Source organism: Magallana gigas, chromosome 7 (genome assembly GCF_963853765.1).
Source record: "Magallana gigas chromosome 7, xbMagGiga1.1, whole genome shotgun sequence".
NCBI classification, from domain to species: domain Eukaryota; kingdom Metazoa; phylum Mollusca; class Bivalvia; order Ostreida; family Ostreidae; genus Magallana; species Magallana gigas.
In genome coordinates this window covers 8,177,947-8,188,699 of record NC_088859.1, presented here as the reverse complement: position 1 = coordinate 8,188,699, position 10,753 = coordinate 8,177,947, and positions in this window count along the sequence as shown.

Genomic DNA, 10,753 nt, shown 5'->3' with positions numbered 1-10,753 from the left:
TTATTCATTTTCATATCACTTTTTTTGTAAGATGGCTACTGGTTTAGCTAAATCATCAAAGGTCATTTTTTACGCTTGAAAATCGTTTTGACATATTTTAGTATTTCCATTTCCGAATGAAAAATGAAAAGAAAAGTTTGCTATTTTTTTTAAATTTTTAGAAATTACAGCACTACCACTACATTGTATTAGTTATAATAAGACTGCATTTCTATGCAGCCATAGAGTGGGTATCCATTAGCCCATTTTTACCAAGGCTGCGTAGAATTAGATTATCATTACCCTGACAAGGATAATCGGAGCTCGTGATACCTTTGGCTCGGCAAGAGTTCTATTGTCTTGTGGCAGGAAAAGGATCGAGATCGGTCTCGCAACAATTCAGACCACCACCCGTTGTAGTGACAATCGATGGATTGTTTCAAAATATAAATTATTTGTTGTCTTCTATGGATAGCTTTCAATCTATTCATCTTCATCATCAGATATACACAAAAGCTCCGTAATTCAAGCTTCGAAACATAAGGACAGGCGCTCGCATTAATTGCCAATTAGAAGGCTCTGATACATTATCCACCAGAATATCGATTCGACAGCGGCCATGTGGCGGCATTCGATTGGTTGTTGAAAAAGTACGTTATTTTGAATAAACAAATGAAAGCATTTGCAATCGATGCAACATCTAATGAGTTGATGAAAATTTTAAAATGTTGTCTCCATTGTTTGTTCTGGTCTTATTGTTATGCTATTGATTTCAGTTTCTATAATGACACTTTTTGTCGCCCACGTGACGGAACGCTGCTCAGGGTGCTTTAAGTGTAATTTTTAAAGTCGTGTTCACAATTGTTAACAATAAAATATTGTATTTACTTACAATTAAAAGCTTATTCCTCTGTTAGAATGGATGTTACTCATGTCGTGGCGCGGCATTTTAATAGGAATCGTTTCCGAATCGTGTATTCCTTCTGTTAAATCACTTTACCGTCCCCCGTTTTGGAGAATATGGACGGTATTCGTCCTCTTACAAACTTACTATTTAAAAGATACACTGTAATCCGTATAGACACCCCTCCCCTCCCCCAAAACAAACAAGACCCCCCCCCCCCACTCTCCCCGAATAAAATACAATCAAACAAACGAAAGCAAAATACAAGGCATATATTTAAAACTTACATATGAGTTGCCAACTTGCTATTATTTATTAGTGTACATGTATGTGGGGGGGGGGGGGGGGGTAATAAAGCTTACAGCTTACACATTACAAAAAATGATATCTACACATATATTTATTTTAAAATTATGATTTCATAGGAAACAACAGCGAAAAACATCAAATTATGAAGTAATCAATTTGTGAATCCACTGAATTATAACAAATATAAATTATATTATCGGCGGAAATGATCTTCCATCATATATATTACTGGTATGACAGGTATGTCCACACCTTTCAGAGAGTTGCTTCCTACTAGTACACTTGATGTATTGAGAAGCTGAAAGGGGGGCTACAAAGCAAACAGCGCCGTTGTTTTAACGGTTAATAGTGCACATATAGCAGTGAACCTTTTGTTTTTACTTGCCCTTTTGTTCCTGTGTGTTTTGTTAGCCCAATCAAAAATTAGTTGACTCTGCTACACACGGAACATTTTGGCAAACAATGCAATGAGCATATAATCTAATTAATCTGGCTGTATTAGCAATGAACGATTTTTAAAACGTCTTTTATCAGCCCTCAAGGTGTTGCCAGGTTCTTCCGTATTTCGCAACAGAAATGCTAGGAACGAACAGAAAAAGTCTACGATAAACTTACAAACAATACTTCTGACAGAGTTATAAACTTTGTTTCTAATTCCAGTGTTAATAATAGAAATAATACCTAATAAAATCTGAACGTCAATATACAGATGCGTTTGTTTTTTCTTGGATATTTTCTGTTTTTTGTCCAAGAGATACTTTGAAAACCCTTATATTATAAAATTTAACGAGCTAATGAATACTTATACTGTAGAAAAACTAATAAAAAAACATCGAGATTTATCAAGATAATTTTCAAAGTCTGTTCTTCCAATAACAAACTTTAACAACCTACTGTATTGTAAACACAACTCTTTTCTTTCTTTTTTATTACTTCTTATGTACACGTGACCTTTGACTGGTGGTTTTTTTGTGTTAATTAAAAAAAAAATTGTATATACCTATTTTGAACCTCAATTACCAGTGAACTGGTCTTGGTTGAATAAAGAATTGAAATTGAAAATTGTTATTACATATATACCACACATCCATATCGGATTCCTCTTGAAAACATGTATTTTCACACCATAAAATTTAAGTGAGTTTTCCTTCAACATGCGTTAGAGGAATTTCGACAAAAATGTTAATTAAATGATTACTATATAATTTATATGTAGTATTTGACTGATAGAATTATGACCTTTTCTGCAAAATACTTACTCAATATTAAGATCTATAGTGACAAGTTGTAACCACACAACGTCATAGAACACACGTGGTTTAATTCAGTAATTAATTAAAGTAATGAAGTAATCCTGAGGAATCAACGGAGTAATAATGAAATGTATTAGTATATTATATATAAGTTTCTTCCAATGTTGCCACTGAAATGTACGAATTTATTAGTATATCAGTATTCAATTATCACTTTGAGTAACAAAATAAACCAAAAACATTCAAATATAGTCTATCGTTAATATATGTAATGAAATCTCTGAGTAAATGTTATCCATCTAATACTAAGTTTACTTATTTATCATTAACAATTTTTCAATTTAAAGTTAAAAATGATTACATGACAAATTTCAAATTTAGATTGAATAAGTAATTGAGGACATTTTTATCTTTTTAGTAGGCAAAAAAGGTCGTTTCTCCAATAACTATTATGTTGAATGCAATGAACCTGTAACATATATATTTCCAGTTAAATTACTTTAATATAGGACATAGATTTTATCCGGGTTTTCCAAAGAAAAAAATCCGGTCATTGAAAATGGTGGGCGGCTGCCAAAATGGTACCCCTATTGTACGGATTTTGATTTTTGATAATTTATGGACAAAAATACCAGCTGTTGAACTCGCAGAATATTGCATAAAGGGTGCACCTATTGTAGGAGTAACTCCTCCTTCAGTTTTCAAGATAGGAGAAAGATGTTGTTTTGAAGATCAACTGTACATACATGTATATTAGAGATATGCATATTTCATGGATTTTGATTTTTGATAATTTATGGGAAAACATTAATACCAGCTGTTGAACTTTGTTATTTTCTCGCAGATTATTGCATATAGGGCACCCCTATAGTAATAATAACCCATCCTACAGTTTTCAAGGATATGAAGTTGTTTTGCAGATCAATTATACATATATCAGAGATATGCATATTACTTGGGTTTTAGATTTTGATAATTCATGAAAAATATACCTGTTATTGAATTTCGTCTTTTTCTCGCAGACTATTGTATACAGGGTTCCCCTATTGTGCGGATAACTCCTCCCACAGTTTTCAAGATAGGAAGTTGTTGTTTTGCATATCAAATGTACATATATCAGAGATATGCATATGACTTGGATTTTGATTTTTATGAAATTATGAAAAATATACCAGCTGTTAAACTTAGCAATGTTCTCATAGAATTTTGTACACATGATACCCAATTTCTCTGGAGAGGTAGTGCTTATCAATTCAGGGTTATGGATACTGTTCATATAAAAGAAAACCCGGCCTGTGGTCACATTGACAGCTTTTCACCTGTTATTAAATTGTAATACCTGTACTGCGGACAACAAAACCCAGATAACCTCTAATGACCACATATTTCAATGATACTATATAAAGTATGTCCAGGGTTAATGATGATAAACTGATTTATTGGGAACTCGGTAATTTGGGTAGACAACATCGGCACCCCTTCCCCCAATATCAGGTAACATCAGGTTTATTTTGCTACTACTGGAGACAAACAAAGGTCAACTGTTCAGGTTTATCTATATGATTATTTTGACCAAAATACGTGGGGGGGATTGACACACAATTTGTATCCTGTATTAATTTTAAAGTAACTATGATAAAATTGTTGCTAATGCATCTGGGAGTCGATAAAATATATCTGCCTCTTTTTAATTGACCATGTGGACCATTAAAGACAAAAGATACTTGAATAACAGCAGCTTGTACCTGCACTAGGGGCTTCAGGTGATTTCTAATAATGTTGCAACCAATAAAACAAAGTACTATACAGAACACCCATGCACGCTACAGCAAAATAAGCAGCAAGCAGAGGAGCCAAATAATGGTTCCACGTACCGCTTTACTAACCAACATCAAAACCTATTGTTTCCAACGTAAAGAAACGAAAGAGATGTCCCAACAATCACCCAATATTATTTAATGGAATTATTGATATCATATAAAATGAAATTATTGACCCGATCCTTCGTCATTCTTTCAGACCGTGTCTCTAATTTTCTAAATGGGAAAAACTCTGATGCTAGAATGAGCCTACCTTGTAGTCTAGCAATGTTTGCATTTTCTAAAAGCACATTGGTTTTCGATCGGAATTTTTATTCAGAATTGGAATTTGAGATGGTAGCATTTTCTCTCTCTCCCCTATATCATGTGTGACAACAGCGAAACAATACGCATCCGCATTTCCCGTGTTAAATATTTCACGCGCTAGTCCTACCCGGCGAGACTTCATTATTATTATATTAGCTTTCTCGATTCTAGATAGGCCTATTCCAAGGCATAAAACTAGTCGTCCAGAAACCAACGATTTTAAAATTCAGACGATTTGCCGAGGATTTCCCAGAGAGATGCTGCAGCAGCAGGGAACGCTACACCTTCGCATCGCACCTGTCCCAGGTAGCTCGTCGTGACACAGACCGGGTGACAGCCCAACCTACACGAGGCTACCACTCCAATCAAAGAGGCAGGGACACCGCTATGTATCGCTTTAATCTGTAGTGATTAGGACTTAATTGCTAATCGGAGGTAAGATCTTCCCACATTTAATGCTATACTCCAAAGAAACATCAGTTTCTACCTATGTACATTTAAGCAAAATTATGTTCTTAGCTGGTTACGAATTTTTTTCCTCTTTTAATTATGCAAATTTCAAATTATTTTAACCACTGCACAATAAATGTTAATCCTTTGGGGGTAAAAGAAAGTGACGGGATGCTTTAAAACCAGAAGTCCTTCTTTGATGCCGACAATCAATATACAGATATGGACAGGTATCTGTGGATAAGATTTCCATATGAAACAAAGATTATGGTTTCATTACAAAGAGAAAATGAAAATGCGCTTGGAAGGAAATCGAGGGATTGGAATACTCTTTGGCAAGTTCCGGACCCGTTTCATCTTTTTGCACTCATTGAATCCTATTCTAACTTTTTACCTTTCTTCTTTACAAGAACAAGGGTGTATTTAATTTGCTTTCCAATACTTGATATTATCGTTAAAAAAAGACATTTCAAAAAACTGTTCGTAAATTGAAATTAATTTGCCTGGTCGATCAACTAAAAACAGCTCTTGTGGTTAAACGGTATAAAACGCCGATAAGTATCGAATGTTTTTAACAAATAGCTGGCATTATCAATAATATGCAACAGGAAAAACCTGTAATATTGAGCTTAAGCCGAGACACGGTCCTCGGGGCAGAAATTGACAATATTGTTGGGTTTTTTTTGGTCTCACACAACAGATGCTTGGCGGTGACATATGCTCAGGAAGATCAATCAATTTGTATCAAAGATGAATCACTCCTGAAACAATATCCTCTAAATTAACCTGCACTGAAATATCCCAGGCTTTAATACCGTCGAGGATGGCCTCTTCGTCGCAAACTGATTAAAGCGAAGATGTTGTCGATCAGTTGAAATCTGTTGCCTCGATCACCGGGGCTCGAGTTCTGCTATATATTGCTGTATGTTCCAAGTTAAAAAGGTTTGCTGGCGTAGACTGGCGACGTCCCGGTGACACGTTTGTATCATAGAACCGTATCACTGCGACCAGTGTATCGTCGACTAATGTATCAAACAAGGCCTTATACGTATATCATGTTAACCTTTAATGGGGAAACTATATCATATTTGATGAGGTCCAATAATAAAATTATATCGTGGGGGTCGATGACATGGCACAATCCATTGTAAGAGTTATCGATGGAACCAATTGTTTCACAGGAAACATTTTAATCGACCTTGTCTCAAAGATTGTATCATGATAGCTTAATGCAAACCTATCATCGCTTCCATTGAGATAGTGCATTGCTTTAATCTAAAACATCAAACGATGACGTCATGGTATCTTTTAAATCTTTGGGCAAAAAAATGAAAAACAACTGCAACAACACCCCCCCCCCCCGAAAAAAAAAGAAGAGACGAAAGAAATAAGATTTGCCAGGTTATTGGAATAAAATAATGTTTAAACAAACGTTAAGATTATGTTCTAGTACAAGAATTCGCGTCATAAATTTCATCACATTGATACCGTGACAAAAGAAATCACTGGCACTAAGAACAGTGACTTATATAGATTATCGCAAACATTAAATATTTTTTCTCCATTTGATCTCCAATACGTGGGGGGGGGGGGGGTAATTTCAGGAAATACCATATAATAATACAGTCGGTGTGGAGGTTGGCCTATGTTTGTCCACCCACCCATCTATGGTTAACTGACGCCTTCCCAAATCAACTTTATTTATTTCTGTAATTTTCTCGACAAAAAGTCACATTTTTTGAGATTCATATTTGATATAGTATATTATATAGTTACTTAAAGCATTGAAGTCTTTAAAGATTAGTATTTAGACTTCAACAGTCAAAATGACTTGTCGTTTCACCTGACTCTGATAAGGCTGCAAAATCTTTCATAGCTTAACAAATAATGACTAATCGCTTTAGATTTAAGTCATGTTGAACTCTGCACAGGAGTGAACAGAAACTTCACAGAGAGAAAGAGAATAATTTGGATAAAAGCAAGTCTCTTCGGGTTTGTTTCCCAGCAGCATTAGTAATTATTGAAGTCACACTCTTTGGCGGTAGTACCTCTGCTTCACTTCACAAAGACACGGTTTTTAAAATCTACCTGTGATAAATCAATGATTTTTAATCGATATCAGAACAAAAAGGAGCGAGCCCTATTATTTACAACCAGTTTCATTCTCCCCAAGTCCAGGACCGCGGGTTACCAACACTTTCCCAATTTGCAAACAATTACTAGATGAATTGAACACCACACTTTTGCACTAAAATTTGCAATGGAATTAAATCTCATTAAACACTTCAGAATTGATTTTATCGAATTCAACAGACAATCACTCAGCATTTCAACAACGAGGAATGGATTTATTGCGCGTTCCATTGAAGTTAGATTTTTTTTCGAAGGGGGAGGGGGGGGGGGGTCCTCATTGAAAGCTTGGACGTGTCAAAATTAATTCTGTTTTGAAGGTACAGATCAATTTTCAGTGAAAAATGATAACGGACGAAAATTTGCGCATTTGAATTGCTGTGACTTTATAAATGATTACATCAACGACGAATGTAGCTCATTCTTTTTGTCGACTTAACCATTGCGTCAGAAGCCACCTTTGATGTGATGATTTGATGTCAACTTTTTTGTGCTTTGATCCCTTGCTTAAAGAGTTTAAAATAAGACTCTTTATTTCTACGCTGTGCATATATGTATAAGAGTATGTAATACGGAAAATAGTATGACACTGCCAGAAAATCATCCACTTTCTTAAAATCATATTTATCAAAGTTGTTTCAACTGTCGGTCTTTGATGTTGCAAGTAGGTTTCCATGGTTATTGGAATTTAAAACGTTTGTATATATGTATCAATAAATCATAGAACGTTTTTCTGTGTGCAGTAGTAAAAATAATGAGAGATAATTGCATGTCGCTACCGCGCTATATCACATGTTAAAACTCGCGTGACAATGAATTCCAAATGACCATTTATTGTATACAGAATACGGAGAATTTCAGCACATCTGATACGGCGCTATGAATAATTGATTCCTGATTTATTGAATGAATGTAACATGCCACTTCAATCAATAAAACTGCCAGTTGCTCCCGCGGCCTCTCAAGTGTAACGTTTTTCGCTCGCTCTCTCTCCACGAGTCAGTTTTTCTCCCGCCATTTGGACCGACATTTTTGTTTTCTTCAGCAGCATTGAGAATGGCACATGATTGTACATCCGATAGTAGACTTGTTTAGCCGATGTTCTGTCTGTCCCCCGGCGGTGCACGGTCCATGCAGCAAAAAACCTATTGCAGATTACAAGAAAATGAATGCAAAATCGTTAGACGATACGGCTTTTCTCGACTCTTGCTAGACTTTTATCACGTTGCAAACAAATGAATTTTAAGCTTAGAAGTTCTTTCATTCTTGCTAAGACCTTTCGCAGCCACTTTATTTTTTTCCAAATCCATGTTGCAGACACATTTCCCTTCAATATAAATCAGATAGTCATATTGCTCTCTGTGAAAGTCCAGGATACATCCGATACAGTACATTTATGACTAATTGACTATAAGTGCATCTATCACCATACGATGTACAGTGTGCATATAGGTCTTTCATAGAACACAGCTAATTTGACTAAGTAAAAATAATGTCACTAAGTGAAGTTGTCCAAATATCAGTTGATGAAATTGAGTATGTTGTTTCTTTTTTTTTAGATTGGTAAAAGGAAACTGTTGAATCCACGCAGATTTCGTCAGCATTTCATTTGGCACTTGTGGAATAATCGTTAAGTTTACAAAGATTATACATTGGTGCCAAGTAATCTGTGACGTCATGGCACCTGAGGTTAAAGGTCAAGAGACGACTCCAAAAGGCTAAAGCAAAGCAAATATCAATGATTTTTTAATTAACAAAGTAAAATAACTGAAAATAAATTCTGGAAACATTTCAATCACTGCCCTTGTAAACATTATCCCTTATTCTACAATGCTGACGTACTAGTACTGACCCCGACCTGTAGATATCAATATATTGGCCATTACTAAATCAAAACGCCTTTCTTATCCAGATGAGTATCATGAATAGAAATATCATGTAGATAGAGACATAAATGCTTTTAGTTTTCATTATTGTGTAAACTTATATAGTGTCTCCCAGTTGTCGATGGTTAACAGGATGTAGAAGAATCCATGAATACAGTCTCGATGAAACTTATATGTATATTGTATATATCCCTAGCTAAAAAATAAAGCAATTTAATACATGTAAACAAAAAAATAGAACACAACATTTGTGTCATCTTCGCTAGCGAAGATGTTTTTGTATATTCTTCTTTGTTTTCTGCTTAAATTTTGAACAATACAGGACTTTAACCCCAAGCTATGAATAAAAAAATCCATGACACAAAATTCCCTTGAGAAATTTGTAAGAAGAGAATATATATTCTCCAAATCACCAACTCAGTCCATTATCATATTGAAAGCATGAGATAAATCAAGCTAGTTTAATGATCTCATAATCGCCATAAGACAGTTGTGAAAACATGATTACACGAGATTAAAAAAATATAGTCAACTATTATAGTAATGAAAATTATATTTTAAAAACAACATTTCTTATCCTGGTTTGAATTAATACGTATAACACCCTTGAAAAGGCGATATCAAAGTATCCAATGCTGTAAACCAACTATTATTCGCGACGACTTTATTTCGCGATATATCCGAGATGAATTGGTTCACGGCGACTAATTTTCGCGACAAAACCTTATCCACACCTGTTTCTTTTATTACAACTTTATGGTAAATACTGGTCTGTGGCGAGAAATATTCGCGACAATGAGGCCCTCGCTAACCTCGCGAAAATTTCTCGCACGCGAATAAAGTTGGTTTACAGTATTATTGGTAGAATACGCGCTTAGTTACTTAGTACTTTCGATACACATTTGTATAAATACTTTGGAGACTTATTGCGTGGATTTGTCGACATGCATATAAAGGAAATACGGACGGGGAAGGGATGCGCCAATCTTGGATTTACGGAGGTAAGAACCCTCCAAGCCCCGTATCAATATTGACGCATTTGTTTGTTTAAATTATTTGCTCAGTGTATGACCCCAGATTCCGAGACTGGAATTACGCCATGGGATTTTTTGTTTACCTGTTTATTAAAAAAAAATACTTTGGTAGTAGTCTTGTGAAAAAATAAAGAAGTTAAAATGTCTGGGTAACGTTGTTATATCATTAAATCTTGCCTATGTTTTCGTAGCACAACGAGTGCCAAACAAATGGCTTATTTCTTTTTTGCATGATTATTTTGACCAAATACTAGTAGCCTTACTTACGAATTCTATTTGGAGATAAAGTCAAACAAACTTTCCATGCAATCGAATTTACGATTCTCCGAGACTTTCAAATTTGGAAAAATTGCAACTGGGTTAAGGGTCGCTGGAAAAAGATAGGTGTAAAGAAATATATATATAATGCATACGCAACTTTAAAGAAATTTACACTTTAAAATTGTTCTATTCGGAGATAAAGTCAAACAAACTTTCCATGTAACCGAATTTACGATTCTCCGAGACATTCAAATTTGGAAAAATTGCAATTGGGTTAAGGGTCGCTGAAAAAAAAAATAGGTGTAAAGAAATATATATACAATGCATACGCAGTTTCAAAGAAATTTACACTGTAAAATTGCTTTAGTGACAAGGAGTTAAGAAACATTGGTGCCTGCGGCATATTGTGAGGTCAAATTCA